Here is a 17,957-nt window from a genome sequence, read left to right as displayed (position 1 = left end):
CTGGGTAGTAAGGAGAACCTGGTCTTTGTTCCTTCCAATGAGATTCAAGGGCAGTCTTTTTTTTTTTTTTAATATATTTTTATAGATTCAGAGAGGAAGCGAGAGGGAGAGAGAGAGAAACATCCATGATGAGAGAGAAACATGGATCAGCTGCCTCCTGCTTGCCCCGCACTGAGGATCAAGCCCGCAACCTGGGCATGTGCCCTGACTGGAATCGAACCTGTGACCTCCTGGTTCATAGGTCGACGCTCAATCACTAAGCCATGCCGGCCAGGCAAGGGGCAGTCTTTCTTAGGTGCTGTTTCCAGAAGACCCACTCTCCCGGTTCTAAGTTGTGGAAGGTTCAACCTTCTGTAGGAGGGTCATGGAAAGCTTCCTTTACCTGATGGAAAGACATGTTGGCATAATGCATTAAAGCTTTAAATATTGAGTCATATCAGAATTTATGAGTGCAGTAGGCACATATGGTTCTTTCAAAGGTATCGGTCTTCCTGTTACTATTTCATAAGGTGTTTACACTTTCCCATAGGTGTTGATCTAATTGCCATCAAAAACCAGTGGTAGGAGTTTTGGCCAGGGCAGTCCAGTTGATTCTGTTAACCTAGCTAGCTTTAGTTTTTCATTGCCGTTTGTCTGCTCGACATTACCAGGTGACTGAGGATGGACGGTAAGCATGATGATAATGCCATTGTGTCAGCAGCGCCTTATTTAATTGCTTAGTTATTTATCTGGTGAAATGAGTTCCCCTATCACTGGAGATTTCTCTGGGGATATCCCATAAAGGAAATATTTTCTAAAAGTTTCTCAACCGTGGTTGTGGTGTCAGCCATTCTGCATGGGACGGCTTCAGTCCTTCCTGAGAACATATTGATAACCCATTGCAGAGGCAATTAAATGAAACCCATTTTTTAGTATTCAGATAGCCCAGTAGGTGGTGGGAATGCTCTATATAATACCTTAATGGTCTTTCTATTAATGGTCTTTCCATTATGAGTTTGATAAATCAGATATTGGTCATAAACCAATTTTGCAACCTTGGAGCAGTCACTCTACCAATATTTTTCATAATTTGGGTCATTTTATCTGTGCCATGATGAGTTGCAGAATATAGAGCTTTTATTCATGGCATTTTCAAGGACTCGGCAAGAACCGGGGGACTACCTGGGCCCTCAGTGAGTCTTCATTTAATATTAAATTTGCACACTTGTTGGTGCTAACACTGTTCCAGCCCAGGTGCCTGATTTTGTTTTTTATATAAATTATAAATAGTTTGGCTCGAATCAATCTTACGGAATTCATTCGAGTTCATATTGGGACCATCTTAGTGCTGACCGATTTACCAGGGAAGTCTGCTAAAGCATTTCCTTGATACTCAGGTTCTATTCGCTTCAGTTTTAATGATTACAGTTCACTTGGGTGATAGAATGTCAGAGAACAATTCCTTTACTTGGAATCCATTGATGATAGGATTTCCAGTAGAAGTGAGGAACTCTTTCTGTTTCTATAACATATCAAAGGCATATGTGCTATTAGTATAAATGTTTACTGATTTCCCTGGGGATAGCTGACAAGCCTGAGCAAGAGCATGTAGTTCTGGTTGAGTAGACTTCAGTTGGGGGAAGATTCTAATAGTTCATATGAAGATGTCACAGCACATCCTGCCTGATACTTCCCTTCTACATTCTCAGCATAGGACCCACCAACAGAGCGTATCAACCTGGGTGTTCTAACGGTGTGGCCTGTGAGTGCGAGGGATCAACCACTGTGACACCACACCTGTACAGTCATAACGATCTATGCCATCGTCAGGCAAGGGTAGCGCGGTCACAGGGTTGAACAAGTGGCAGTACTTAACATGGAGGTTAAAGATGAAAGGAGAAGGATCTCAGAAGACGTTAGTTTACTTGCTGAAAAATGTCAAGTCTAATCGGAGTTTAATAGACTCTCGGTAGCATGAGGTACGTGTAAGTACAAGTCATATTCAACACCCACCTGAATGCCCACCGACTGCTGCAGAAGAAAGCACTGGCTTCAGGGACAACACACCCGATTCGAACGATTCCACACAAGCTTCCTCCTGCCCGGCCTCAGTGCCGCCCTGGACACTGCGGGTGCCGCCCTCCCAAGGTCATTGAGGGGACTCGGTGTATGTGAGAGCCGACTGCCCATGATGCTCCGTGTGCACCAGCTCACCCCCAGCCTCCAAAACTATCAGAGCTGCCCTCGGACGACTTTAAAGCAGGATCACGTGCGTGCCCAGCAGCAAGTCATGGCTCCAAGTACAGGGCACGTTCAGTTCGCTTTGTTAAATGGGTGCTCAGCAGCTGCTTAATGAATAGAGCTGTTTGGACCGGCTAAAGATTAGATACATTTTTTCTGAATTCTGTTCATGTGAAAATATGACATTAAAAGAATATTTCGTTTCCCCATTAATCCCAGCAGACTGGTACCTACTCCTCTTCAGTCTTTGTCACTAGAAAGTGCTCCAGCTCCAGCAGCCCTACTTCTAGAGCTCTGAATGGGACAGCATTCTGCCTAAAAGAATAATCAGCAATTTGGTGACACCTGAACATAAATGTTTATACTCTCATTTAAGAAATACATACATTGCCAGGCCAGTGTGGCTCAGTGTTGAGCATCAACCTATGAACCAGAAGGTAACAGTTTGATCCCCAGTGGGCAGGAGGCCGCCAATCAATGATTTTCTCTCATCATTGGTGTTTCTATCTCTCACTGAAATTAAGCAAAATATATTTAAAAATCCATACCATTTATTTTAAAAGTGCCGTTAAACAAAATTTATACAGACAAAGCAATAAAATGACAAATCGAGCTATTTCCAGCGATGAAAGAAAACCCAGTCTCCTCAAAGATGACAGTGACTGGCCTTTGGAACTTGTCAGTAGCTTGGAAAGACCATGAGGACAGAGTGCTGGGAAGGGTTGGGGTTTCCTCCAGGGTTCCCGGTCAGACACTGGGCAAGCTCTATTTCTTCAAAGACAAAACTGTTACAGAATGTGATGAGGCAGGGTGCACGCTAGAGTGGACTTATGGAAGCATGCACACATCCAGGGTAAGTTAAAAACAAAAGGCATTTACTCTCACGGCTGGAAAATACTCACCCCTTTCCCTCCCTGCCAGGAACTGTGGTGAGGCACGGCACTGCTTAGGTTTGCAGACGAGGAACAGAATCTGGAAAGAGCCCAGACAGCTCCATGCCCTTAAATGATCTGCCCAAGACCGTATGGCTACTTAGTTACAGCCAGGACTTGAACACACAACTAGAATTCTGACCTTGTCCCGTGTGTGCCCCAGACTTCTGTACAACTTCCCTTGAATCTTTAAACATTAAAAAGTTATGTCCAGTAATCCACATCCATGTTTTCTTTTTCACCTGAGGATATGCTCTTTATTGATTTTAGAGAGAGAAAGAGAGACATCAACTGATTGCCTCCCGACCGGGGAGCAAACCCAAAACCTTCCCGTGCAGGGGACAATGTTCCAACCAGCAGAGCCACACCGGCTAGGGGTCCAGTGTTTTCCAAGTTGCAAATGTATGCCTAAAAGATATCAATTTATGTTCAAAATGACATAAATCTTAAATTTTGGCATTGCTTTTCTTTAAGCTTCTATTTTTTCCTTCCTATATTGTAGGGTACACAGAAGGCTCTCTTTCACTTCATTTTAGTGGTATCTTCATATCAGAAGTAGGTCCTCTTAAGGCCTTTGGGGAAGCCATGTAATGATTTTTTAGTTAAACTTGAGATGTTGATTGGAGTTACACTTCTAGAAACTAACATGTACAATTTTGTGATGGTAAAGAGTATTGTCAGTGAAGTAGTTCAAGGACAGGGACCATGGCTTTTATCTTTCCATCTTCCCAGAATACGAGGAAAAATCTCAATTCAACTCAAGTCAACATGCTAATAATCTTTTATTTAATACATCCCAAAACATCACTTACTAGCTGTGTGAGGCCTGGGGTAGGATCCTTGTATTCTCTGTGCCTCAGTCTCATCATTCTTAAAATAGGGAACAATAATACCTACTCCTAGGGTAAGGAGTAAAGGAGATTATATATATATATATATATATTCTGTTCCTGCATATACCGAGGGCTCAGTTAAGAGTTTGTTATGATTTTCATAACTTGCTAGTCAGGTTCTGAGCTCAGTGCTGGACTTGTTCATAATAAGACATGACTCCTGTCCTCAAGAAGTTTACAATTCAAAGCAAAGGGAGACAAATGTACACAAACAGGTGTCTAAGGTTATAAAAGACCAATGCCATAAAAACACAACAAAGAGCTGGGGGGTGACCAAGAGGGAGGGGAACTGCATTTGTCGGAGTGGGAGAAGAATCTATGGGAGAGGTTACATTGTGCTCAATCTTGAAGGATGAGTTAGGATTTGGACGGAGGAAGGGAAGTTTTCTTGGTGGAGCTGCATGAGCAGTGGCGCTGAACTAGACTGACTGTGCAGTAAATTCAGCAGCAGCCAGCGGACAGCTTGGCTGGAGAGTGGGAGACAGAGATGGGATCTGGGGCAGCCGCCAACCAGCGAACATCTGGTGAAGGCTTACCCAGTGCCAGGCACAGTGGCCTGGAAGAATACCACGGGGCTGTGAGCCATGTGGGATTTTGTCTGACAGACAAGGAGGGGCCATCAAAGATATCTGAGCAGTTCCCTATTTGCAGAAGGATGGTGCACACAGCAGACTCTTGGTAAAGGCCTGTTAAAATAAATTGAACTGGGTGGTGATAAAAACAGTGTATCTGGAGGCAAGTCCCAGGCAGGTACAAAAGGATATGAAATAGACATCCTAGTAATGGCATTGTCCAAATGTAGTTGATATCTAGAAGGAATGAGTAGGCACAATATTCAAGACGCATGACTTGTTTTAGAACCGATGAAAACTACGAGGACAGGCAGGGAAGCAGTTCCTCTCCATCCAGGACCCTGGCCCCACAAAGCTTGGACATAAGGAGCACAGAGCATCTGAGTGAAGGGTCTTATGCCCGAGGCAGTGGGGAGGAGGAGATTACCCCTGAGCCAGGACAGAAAGGGCCATCCTGGGCTGGAGGGATGTGCAGTCCACATTCCTGTCTAAGGATATGTGGGAAATCACGTTTACCTAGTGGAAGCCAAATCCCTAGCTTCCCAGCCAAACTGTGAGTGCGCCTGGAGCTGGGTTTACGCTCTCCCGTGGCCTGGAAGGGACTGTTCAGGGACACAGAAGCTGTAGCTGCGCTGGGCATGTGTGCAGGGCAGGCAAACAAGACGTTATCGCTATTACAGGCTCCAAAAGACCCAGATGATTGGACTACAACCCACCACAATTTTGTCTCCTCCAGAGCTTTATAGAATGTATAGCTTGCAAAGCAACAGACGTAGGAAATAAGCCAGCGCTCCCCAGTGGTGTCACCAGTTCACCTATTGACAGCTATGGCTGAAGAATCTTTGTGCAAACCATAGATTGTGGAAAGACGTACCGATTCAAGGAAGAGAGGACAGCTGGCCAAAGAAAAACCAGCCAGTCACCTAGGGGTCTCACCTCAGCTGGACACCTAAACCTGTCAGTGTGCCCAAGAGAGTGTCCTACTTACTGCCACCTGGTGGCTGGTGACAGAAGCAATCTCCCTGCAGGTTTCCTGATGGGGGTGGAGGGCCATGCGAGGAGCCAAATGGGGCCAGGAGTCAGTGTTGTGTAAGGAAATTAGAGCTTCTGCTCCTGAGGGTCCAGAGGGGCTTGTGCCTGGCACATACAAAAGAGGACCTTTGCTATCTTTTGGCTTGGAATTGCCTCCAAGTGTATTTCTGCGTTGCCTTCAAAGGCACATTGTAGCCTTTGAGAAAAACATGAACTTTTCTCACCCTGGGTCACTGTCATTTTCAGTGCTTGGCATGGGTGTCATACACACCCTGTTGCTGCACTGGTCTCTGAAAAACTCCCAGTCATCGGCAATGTCAAGGCAGGAAAGAAAAGGGGACAATAAAACAGTATGTGAGCTGAAACCGGTTTGGCTCAGTGGATGGAGCGTCAGCCTGCGGACTGAAAGGTCCCAGGTTCGATTCCGGTCAAGGGCATGTACCTGGGTTGCGGGCACATCCCCAGTAGGAGATGTACAGGAGGCAGCTGATCGATGTTTCTCTCTCATCGATGTTTCTGACTCTCTATCGCTCTCCCTTCCTCTCTGTAAAAAATCAATAAAATATATTAAAAAACAAACAAACAAACAAACAAAAAACCAGTATGTGACCCTGCTGTTTTATTTTTAAAAAACACAATGCCACATGTATACATTCGTGTTCATAGCAGCATTTATTCACAATAAGCAAGAAGTGGGAGCAACCCAAGTGTCCATTGATGGATGAATGGATAAAAAAATATATGGTATATCCATACAATGAAATATGAATCAGCCATGAAAAGGAAGGAAATTCCAAAATCTGCTACGTGGATGGATAAACCTTGAGGACATTACGCTAAGGAAAAGAAGCCAGTCACAAAAACACAAATACTACATGCTTCTCTTTATATGGGATAGGTAGACTGGTCAATTCACAAAGACAGAAAGTAGAATGGTGGTTGCCAAGGCCTGGGGTAGGTGTGGGGAGCGGGGGGGGGGGGGGGGGGAGGATAAGAAATAATTGTTTAAAGGGTATAGAGATTCAGTTTGCAAGATGAAAAAGTTCTGGATATCCATTGCACAATAGTGTGAATATATCAACATTACTAAACTGTACACTTAAAATTGTTAATATGGTAAATTTTATGTTATGTGTATTATTTACCACAATTAAAATATTTTAAAAATTATTTTTAAAAATATGCCTATTGGTCTGACTGTTCTCTCTTTTTTTGCAGCATTGTTTATTTATTTTACATTTTTATATTCGTTTGTATTGAGGTATAGTTTACATACAATAAATTACATCATTCTTACATGTTCAGTCCAGTGAATTTTGACTACTTCAAACAAGACATAAACATTTCTATGACCCTAGAGCAGGGGTCCTCAAACTGCGGCCCACCGAAAACATTTATTCGGCCCGCCCGGTGTTTTTGCCGCCGCTGCGTGCATAGGAATTTGTTCATAGTTTTTTTTAAAACTATAATCTGGCCCTCCAACGGTCTGGGGGACAGTGAATTGGCCCCCTGTTTAAAAAGTTTGAGGACCCCTGCCCTAGAGAGTTCCCTTGTGCCCCCTTCCTGACGGCAACTCCCCCCAGACAATCACTTTCTGACTTCTATCACTATATATAGATATAGTATTTTTCATTGAGTTTGTAATTATGTGCAGTAAAGTACATAATTTGTAGGATACTGTTTGTGAGTTTTAACAAATGTCTGTGCCACGTAACCATCACCCTAACCAAGATCTGGGTCTTCTCCATCACTCTAGAAAGCTCCCCGTATCCCTCCCCAGTCAGTGGCCTCCCCTGTCTGAGGCAGCCACTCTTCCCATTTCTGTCCCTACAGATTGCTCCCTCTCTTCTTGGACTTCACATTAATGGAGTCCTGCAATATGTGCTTTTTAATGGCTGGTTTATTTCACTCAGCCGAATGCTTTTAAGATTCAACACATATCAGTACTTCATTCCTTTGTCTGGCAATATTGCATTGTATGAATACATCTATCACATTCTGTTTTTCCATTCTAGTGATGGATATTTGGGTTCTTTCCACTTTTTGCTATAATAACAATGAATAGTCATGTACAGATTTTCTGTGTGAGCACATGTTTTCAATTCCTTTGAATATATACCTAGAAATGAAATTTCAGGGGCTATGGTAGCTCTATGTTTATTCAGCTTTTGAGGAACCGCCAAACTGTTTTCCATTGCAACTATACCATTTTACATTGCCACCAGCAATGGAAGAAAGTTTCAATTTCTCCATATTCTCATCAACACCTATTATTTTCCATTGTTGGTTTTTGTTTTTCATATTATAGCCATCCTAGCTGGTGTGAGGGGGTACCTCATTGTAGTTTGATTTGCATTTCCCTAATGACTAGTTATGTTGAGCATCTCTTCCTGTGTCAAGTGGTCATTTGGACATCTTTTTTGGAGGGAAATGTCTATTTATATCCTTTGCCATTTTATTTATTTATTTATTTATTTATTTATTTATTTATTGTTAATCCTCACCTGAGGATATTTTTCCATGATTTTTAGAGAGAGTGGACGGGAGGGGGAGAAACATCGGTGTGAGAAAGACACACATTGATTGGTTGCCTCCCGCACATGCCCCAACCAGGGCTAGGGATGGAGCCCTTGACCAGAATTGAATTCAGGACCCTTCAGTTTATGGGCTGATGCTCTATCCCCTGAACCAAACTGGCTAGGGCTATCCTTTTCCATTTTAAAATCAGGTAATTTTTATTGTTGGGTTGTCAGAGTTCTTCCTAGATATTCTGGATACTAAACTCTTATCAGATATATGATTTACAAACATTTTCTCCTATTTTGTGAATTGTCTTTTCACTTTCCTTGCTAGTATTCTTTGACGCATTAAAATTTTTAATTTTGATGAAGTCTAGTGGAGTTCTTTCTTTCTTTAAGGTTTCCTTAATCAGATGAGTAAGTTCCCTTCCATTTCTAGTTTGTTGAGAGTCTTTATTATGAATGGGTGTTAAGTTTCCTTAATTTCTTTCTCTGCATTTACTAAAGTGATAGTGTGGGTTTTCTTCTTTAATCTGTCAGTATAGAGAATTGTCTTGATTAATTTTTAAATGTTGAGCTGCCTTGACCAGTAATGACCGGTAATGCTGAGCACCTTTCATGGATTTACTGGCCGTGTTTCATGAAGTGACTGTTAGTGAAGTGACTGTTCAAGTCCCTTGTCCATTTTTTATTTGGGTTGTTCACCTTTTTGTTGTTAATTTGCAGGAGTTCTCCAAATACTCTGGCTAAAAGTTCTTTGTCAGATATATTTTCTTCAAATATTTCCCCCAGTTGTAACTTGACTATCAATGTCTTTAATTTATTTTTTATTAATCTTAGAGAGAGGAAGGGAGGGAGGGAGGAAGAGAGAGAGAGAGAGAGAGAGAAAGACATTGATCGATTGTATCCCATAAGCCGGGACTGGGGGTCAAACCCACGACCTCAGTATGTGCTCTGATGGGGAACTCAACCTACCACATCTTGGCGCACAGGACAACGCTCCAACCAACTGAGCCACACTGGCCAGGACGCCTACCGATTTCTTGAGATTATTGTTTGACAACTAGAGCATTTTTTAATTTAATGATGTCCAATTTATCAAATTTTGTTTTGCAATTCATGCTTTTTGTACCATGTCCAAGAAATCTTTATCTGTCCTAAGGTTGCAAAGATTGTTTCCTATTGTTTCCTTAGAAGCTGTATGGCTCAGACTCTTATGTTGAGATCTATGATCCATCTTGAATTAATTTTTGTAGATGAAGTGAGATAGGGGCCAACATTTATTTTTTTCTATATAAATATCTAGCTGTCCTGCCTCATTTGTTACAAAATACTTTTCTATCCCCCATTGGATTGACTTGCCCCTTCAGTCGGTTTTACTTTCCTTTTAAGAATTCTCCATAATTATATCTGTATATTTACAGAAGCAACTAACAACTTTCTGAGCTAATTTTTAAGAAATAACTGATCAATTAATATTTTGAATTGGTAATATATGTATGTGGCTTAAGTTAAAAGGTACAGCCCAGCTGGTTTGGCTCAGTGGTTGAGAGTCAATCTATGAACCAGGAGGTCATAGTTTGAATCCCGGTCAGGGCACATGCCAGGTCTGTGGGCTCCTTCTCCAGTAGGGGGCGTGCAGGAGGCAGCCAATCAATGATTCTCTCTTATCATTGATGTTTCTATATCTCTCTCACTCTCCTTTCCTCTCTGAAACCAATAAAAATATATTAAATTTGAAAAAAAAAAGTATAGATTCAGTAAGATAATTTCATCTATAGACAACTTTTATTAGTGGGTTCCTGATTTATTCTCTTCTTGGCAATTATCACCTATTCGCATGATCCTTGGGATCCCACCGTTACCTATTTGCTTTAATTATAAAATGAAAAGGTAGGAACTACCTGTCAGTAGGGGCCAGTCCTGGGTGTTATAAAATAATGAAGCAGCAAAGATCCAGGTGGCATTATCGCAATTTCTTTTTTATGAAAGCTGCCCTTTTTCTGAATTCTTGGCCATTGAATCCAGACACATCATTTAACAAATGTGCTTACTAATTCGTAAAATGAGAGAACTCGAAACACATGCTCCATTATCGCTCTACTATAAATCCTCCTGAAATGTCAAAACGTCGCCCTTTTCACACAAGAACTTTCTGTTTGGTCCCAGAGCAGCAGTCAGTTTGGCTCGCCCCACCGATACAGGAAGAGTGGGTCCTGGGAACAGTACCCATCCCATAAGGTGCGGGAGCCCTGAGCCCTCAGAGCGAGGGTGATCCCATCTGGCAGGGGACACCGTGAGCATGCAGAGCTCAGTGACCCTGGCCCCGAGGTCACTGCACTCCATCCACCCGCTAAGACACTGAGCCCCGCCACAGACGAGGTGAGACTGGCTTCCAGTTAGGGCCATTCCAGCCCGCAGAGGAACATTCCCGCAGAGTGGAAGTGCAGGCGCCAGGGAGAACAGAAGCACGAGTTCGAGGCTGGAGGCAGCAGAGGCCAAGGCCGCCATCAGCACCAAGGAGGGTGCACCAAAGGGAAAGAAGGGGACAGTGGAGGGGAAGGAGCAAACATTTAGAACCACGTGATCTGGTCGCCGGGACTGAGTCCTCCTGATGTTCCAGGTCCGTGTGAGAAACACGGCGTTAACAGATTAACTGAGAAGATAAAACACAAAAAAATGATATTGGTATGTGCCAGAATCGATTCTCTGCGGCAGAATTAACAGAACAAAGCTAATGGCCGTTTCTCCTGTGCGTGACACATACTCCTGATTTACTTTGCAAAGAGGTGGACAATTTATGCTCCCACCAGCAGTAAGAGTATGAATTCCTACTCTGTCCCACCCTCATCAGTATCGAGGGTTGTTGTTTTTAATTCACTAAAGGCTAGGCCAGTGATGGCGAACCTATGGCACGCGTGTCAGAGGTGACACGCGAACTCATTTTTTTGGTTGATTTTTCTTTGTTAAATGGCATTTAAATATATAAAATAAATATCAAAAATATAAGTCTTTGTTTTACTACGGTTGCAAATATCAAAAAATTTTTCTATGTGACACGCACCAGAGCTAAGTTAGGGTTTTTCAAAATGCTGACACGCCAAGCTCAGAAGGTTCGCCGTCGCTGGGCTAGGCAAACGGTGCCATCGGGAGCTGTTTGATTGCAATTCCTCAGCGAGCTGGGGCACGTTCTCAAGGCCATTTCTCACGAGCCACTTGTTGTTCCATTTTTGAAAACTATTGTTATATTCTTTGATAAAGGTAAGTTCCAAATAATTTCGAAGGAAGCATAAAGGACAGCTATTAAATTATAATTGTGATGAGGGCAATTTAACAGAAGAGGGGAAGAGGGACATCCCAGAGAAATCTGTCGGCCAGCTTCCTGGTCAGTGCAGTCATTGGCAGGGAAAGGGCCTGGGGAGGTACCAGTAAGCCTGCACACCTGCCAGGAAGAAGAAGCAAAGCGGTATCTACTTAAAAATTTAAATGTACTAGTACCTACCTGCAGAACCAACAAAGCCACTTCTTGAGGTTATATTTCATATCCCAGAGAAACACACATGCACACTGGATACACTTACAGCACTCTGCATACGGAGGAGCAACTGGAAACAGCTCAACAGTCAGCAAAGGGGGAAAGTTAGATATGTTACAGAAATGCTATGAAATATTATGTGGCAGCTAAGATGTCTGAGATGAGTTGGGTGGATGTGTGCTAAGAGAGGAAAAGCTACATATTATTGAATGACGACGCAATTTTTGGAGCATTAAATAAAATATACAACTTATGTAAACAAACCACACGAAGAAATACTCATATTTTGTGTGTATATACTATCATAGAAAAGGGCGTGTAAGGATTTAGACTGAGCAGAGGAACTGGGCAGGAAAGAAGCCAGAATTGGTGCCAGTGGTCCGAGAAGATTTTGCCGTATTCTGTAATGTCTTAAGACAAAGATGTCTCCTAGTGACATGGTATTTGTGTATTATTTATAGAGTTGAAACCTCCTGAACCCTATGAAGAGTCCAGCAGGCTGTGTAGGAAGCATTGGTGCTGGTTTCCATGTCATGCTGTTGACGTTGGCACAGCGGTTGCACAAAGCAGAGCTCTGCGGTGCCCTCCTGCCCAGTTGGGAAAGGCCACCGCTCACCCTGGAATTAGCCCCAAAATGCGGGCTCCTTTGGGCACTTTCTTTGAGGAGAAAGATTCAAATTGAAGTCGGTGGAAAAGAACATCACCTTTGTTCCTACATTTGGGAGGAAAGAAACATCCAGTAACAACAACCAGAATGAGAGCCGGGCTGGGCCCAGGGCCCATGACCCCAGGTTGCTCACCGCCCAGCACAGCCTACTCAAGCGAGGACTGGGCGCTGGGCCGGCATCCAGCCGGCGGTCCGCGGACCCCCGGTGATTATATGAGCCTTTCTGGAGAAAAGGCCGCAGCTGTCATCAGATATTTAGGAGAACTCGTACCCCAGTAGGGTAAGAACCAAAAGGCCTCATTGACTAGCATAGGCATGTAAGAACTCAATACTGAGTGTTGTTCTCTTTTCAGCCCTCAGCCGAGAATGTGTTTTTATTGGTGTGGGGGGCGGGGGTGAGAGAGAAACATTGACCATCAGCGCCTCCCAAACACCTGACCAGAGAGGGAGTGCTGACCGGAATAGCACCTTCCCGCGAACGGGATGACGCTGCAACCAGCGGAGCCGCACCGGCCAGGGCTCAATAGAGCATTTGCCATGCAGGCTCCACAAGCAGCTGTGAACATCTCAGCGTCCATTCCAGCCTGCAAGGCACTTCGCTTTTAATCTAGTTGGAGGCGCGCTTGTCTAGTCTGAGGGCTCCTTGCGCAAGTCTCCGGCCCTCTGGCCCTCCGGCCCCATCGCAGCGCTTGCGTTGCTTACCACGCGCACACCCAGGGCTCTGCCTGTAGATGCGGAGGGAGGTGAACTGCCACGCACCCCGTTCCCACGGTGCCGCAGCTGAGCCTCAAGCGACGGGGTGACTTGTCCAGGGTCCGGCCCCAGGTTTCGGGTCTGGCTCACGCCCAGCTCCGGGGCCGCCCCGCAGTGCACCTGCGCTCCTGCATATGTGAGACACGGGGCGCTACTGAGTGACTGTGCGCCGATCACCTGAGCACCCCTTCCCCACCAGGCGTCTCCACAGCCCCTGGGCCTGTGGTGTGTGGCTCAGCTACTGCCCCCACCCATGGGCCCGCCCCTCCTGACTGTAAACACATCCACTGGGCCCCCCAGATCCTCTTTCCTAATCGTGGTCCCCCGACCTCATTAGTTAACCCATGTGAAAAAAAGACAGCTTAGTCGGTCACAAGCAAGGCTCCCCAATTTTAGGAAAATTCACCTCAAATGTTGTTACCGGGCCCAGGACCAAGCCATAGTTCTGTGTGTCTGTGACTTGGGTTCAGCAGTGCTAGACCCAAACCCGCGCCGGTGGGAATGCAATGTGCAGGCCAGGCCTGTGTGTCAGCCCTAAACCACAGCTGCCACGCCTGCTCGCGAGAAATGAATTCTCTCAGCAGAACCACATTCCTGAGAGCTGCAACGTTTCCCTCTATTCAAAGTGTCCCCTCCCCAGAATGTCCTTCTCAAATCGAAGAAGAGTAATAGTGTTATTGCGGGGGGCGGGTGGGGCGCACTCCCTAGAAGGGGCAAGAGGCAGCCTGATGTCCTTTATCTTGATCTAGCTGCTTATACACATCATTTCCTGAGTTGTACACCAAAGAGCTGTGTACTCTACCGTATGTTTTCTGCAATACAATTGTTTTTAATTTTTTAAAAAGCCCACCAGTGCTTCTCTTTAATGAAACCAATTGGAAGCCAAAGGGCAAGGCGCTTCTAGTGCGATCCTACAGTCTGGGCAGAGAATGGATTGGGGGTGGTTAGGGGAATAATTAGCATCATGCTCAGTAAAAGTTTGCTGAGCGTGATAGCAATCATTTACACCTTAGTATGAATAAATATATAGACTTATTTGAACAGTAAGCTTTGCTGGAAAGCAATATGGAAGTAGGAGGACCCCAAGAACTTTGGCTGTGGGATACAGTGAAGCAAACTGAACAAAATTCTTTGCCTTATTGATAATTCTGTGGAAGATACCCTAGTTATGAGGTCAACAGTAGCTGAGTTAGTACCTTCCCAGGGCTCTTTTCCTTCATTGATGTTATAACAAGACATAACATATGTTAGTGCTTGACAGCTTGCAGTGTATTTCAAAAGCATTATCTCATTTAACCCTCATTGCAACCCACTGAGAATTGCTATGGAATACTGATCCTCAGGGATTATTAGAAATAAAGACACTGGGGGAACGGGAGTGGGCTGGAAGAGGTTAATGGGGGGAAAAGGAAGACCTATGTAATACTTTCAACAATAAAGATTTAAAAAAAAAGAAAGAAAGAAAGAAAGAAATTGAAGCTCATTATAAAAAAGAAGAAATGAAAAGAAAACTTGCCCACAGTCAAAGAATCTGAAAGTAGCAAGGCCAGGGTTCAGACTCAGTGTTCATTTTTTAATCTATTTTGTTCATAAAATAAAGAAATAGGTTTAGAAGGTTGGGAAAGTTCCTTTGAGCTTAAGCATGTACGTTCTCTGTAATGTAGCCCCATACATGAGAAACCGTTTCCGTATCAGGTACTCCCCTCCTGGCTGGGAGCTGGAGGAGGCCAGCTGTCCATCACCTGCATGGAAGTCATCTTCTCTCTGGGCTGGGCACTGGCCGAGCCAGCCTGCCCCTCACAGGATTTGCTTCTCCCCCATCCAATGAGACAGAGAACCCTGTGCCTTTTTATAGATGAAATCTGAGGCTGCGTGAGGTCACCCTGCTGGAATGAGGTAAAGCCGGGCTAGGAACCCAGGTCTCCGTGCTCCAGAATATGCTCTCTGCCAATCACCTGCCAGGACTCCGAGAGGACGGAGGAAGCCCTGCCTTGGAGAAGAGGCCAAGCCAACTGCAGCATCCACCCCACAGACAGCTGCAGGGAGCCGGAAGGTCAAGTCCTCCCTCAGGCACCCTGTCAGCAATCGATGGCCGAATGAAGCACAAAATCTGGTCCCAAGATTTCTAATCTTGGTTGCACAGGGACATAGTAGTTGCTGAATAAAGGTACTAGTATACTACGTGATGTTGAATGAGAAAGGAGTTTGTGCGAGAGCCAGAAGATGGACAGGGGCTGGAAAGACACCCTCCCAGCACCGCTGGGCATGAGCTGCCTCTTAACCCCTTTTCTTTGGGGCCATTTGTTGGAGCACAACATGCCCTTCCTCTCTCCCCTCCAGACACCTTCCTGGAGTGAACCGCCCACTCATATGACACAGATCCCCCCTTAGGAGCAGGCAGGTAGCTGGCTGGCCTTGACGGCGGCTATGGCCTCTCCCCAAGCACCAACCAATACATCTGAGTGTGACCCACAGGCCCATGGATCCAGCTCCACATCTCTGTCCAGTGTGGCCCACAGGCCCATAGCTTTCAACATAATCTCAATCCCAACTACAAACTTGTTTTCCCATCTGTATTTATCATCTTAATTAAGGCATGCCACCTCTCTGGTTACCCAAACCGGAAATATTGGAATTGTCTCCAGCTGCGTCTCTGCTAATTCATCACCACATCCTACAAAATCTCCTTGGCTCCTTGCTCCTCTCTATGCCCACTGTCCGTCTGAATCTTGACTCTTCTACTTGGATCACCTACAGGCCTTGCCAGATGTCCTTCTCAAATCGATGTCTCCACAGGCTACCCCGCCTTCCTGGCTCATTCCCCACTGAGAGCAACACCCACTGTGTGTTCAAGGCTATACAGATTTGCTCCAACTTGGCTGCCTCCCTGGTTCCTACCATTCTCCTCCAGAACCCCCTACACCCACCCAGCACTTCCAGACATGCCATTACTGTCTTTGCCTTTGGTCTTCCTAAAAGCAGTGAGAATAATCACCCCCACCCCCACCCATCATTCACCTCACTCATCCTTGGCCCTTCCTGAACACCTTTTAGCAAAATCAATTACTTGTTGTTTCCCTTTGCAATTTGCATTCATATGTTACTGCTAACATAGGACCTCACTCATTCATTCAGCCATTAACAAGCCTTCTAACAGCGGAGGCCTCTCTAGGCCCTAGGAATGAGTGAACAAATAGCACCCATTGCCCTGACTGGTTATTGGTGTGTGAGAATCATCAGAATCATCGGTGATCTTGACCTTCACTGCTCCAGGTCTAATACACTGCGTCTCAGGCATGGGTATGCTGTCTTATACATAAGGTGTCAATAAATCAGAATGGTTGGGGAGCTTCACCACAGACTATTGGGTGCTATGAGATCATTTTCATTTTGTTAGGAGTGATAATGTCACTATAGTGTATAGTATATATTCCTCCAGAGATGCAAGTTGAAGGACTTTATGTGAAGGGGTTCAAATAAAAATATACATAAAAAATAAACAAATATGTCAGAATGTTGACAGTGGTTGGATTCAGGCACTGGGTGTAAGGGCGCTCATGTAATATCTTTATATTTGAAATTTTTCACAATAAGAGATTTTTTAAAAGGTGAATTGACTTGAATTGACTGGATCCATTTTCTCATCTATCAAATTGGGGGAGGGGGGAGGGACACTTAGCCTGATCCGCCTGCTCTAACAGAATACTATAGACTGGGTGGCCCATAAACAACAGAAATGTATTGCTCAGGTGCCAGCATAAGCGGGGCGGTGAGGACACGCCTCCTGGGTCATAGCTGGCTGTCTCCTCACCGAGTCCTCAGTGGCTGAAGTGCTGAGGACCTCTTCTCAGCGGCTTTAATAAGGTGCTATTCCCATTGCGGAGGGCTCCACCCTCAAGACTTAACCCCCTCCCAAAGGCCCCCCCTTCCAATACTATTAAACTGGGCACTGGGGTTGGAATGGGAGTGGGGAACACAAACCTTCAGGCCACAGCAGGGTGTCCGTGGGGGGCAGCTGACACCCCGTCCAGCCCTAGTGGCTCTGGGCAGGAAACGCCCCCACGGGCCCTGGAGCTGGGCAGCTCCCAGCAGGCCCCTGGGGGTCCAGGATTCTGGGAGGAAATTGCTTTTGGCTTCAGCATTCCTGCAAGTCAAATGAGGCTTGTTGGCAGCCTGACCTGAAGGGGAAGAAGTGCGCGCTTGTTCCTGTGCGTTCAGTGAAGGAGGAGGGCAAGTCCATGTGCTGAGCGGGCAGACGCGAGCTTAGGAAACACGGCTCCCGTAGGCAGGCAGTGCTAGGACCGAGGAGCCAGCCACCTGATCATGTGCGGGAGTCTGCATCTTTGAAAGGGCTGGAGTTCGGGGTCTGTTCCAGTCCTTAACCTGCTCAAGAGACCTCTGCTTCGCTTTTGTAATTCAGGGTTCTACTGAACCCCCGGGAAGCGCCACCCCTACCCCCTTCTTCAGAAACAGGCGGAGCTGTACCTTCCCTGTGCAAAGGGAGATGGATCAAGGCCCCTCAGCCCTGGCCGGTTCCCTCTTCCCTTCCTTACTCTGAGCAAGTCCCTTGCCTACAGCTAAAAGATTGTCAATGAAGCCCAAACGGTCCCGTTACTCCTTCACTCGGAATGCCCTTCTTACTGCCCGGAATGTCCAAATGCAGCCGGAGGCGACCGAACGGGAAGGAAGCCCGAGTGTCTGCAGCGAGGTCCTCACCTCTGCAAGGAACTTAGAGCCGCGCGTCGGGGGCACAGCCCCAGCCCTGGCTGGGCGCGGCCTGGGGGTCCCCAAAGCGCACCGCGGCCTGGGGGTCCCCAAAGCGCACCGCGGCCTG

Source organism: Myotis myotis, unplaced genomic scaffold (assembly GCF_014108235.1).
Source record: "Myotis myotis isolate mMyoMyo1 unplaced genomic scaffold, mMyoMyo1.p scaffold_m19_p_9, whole genome shotgun sequence".
In the NCBI taxonomy this organism is placed as follows: domain Eukaryota; kingdom Metazoa; phylum Chordata; class Mammalia; order Chiroptera; family Vespertilionidae; genus Myotis; species Myotis myotis.
Note: the sequence above shows the minus strand (reverse complement) of the source record.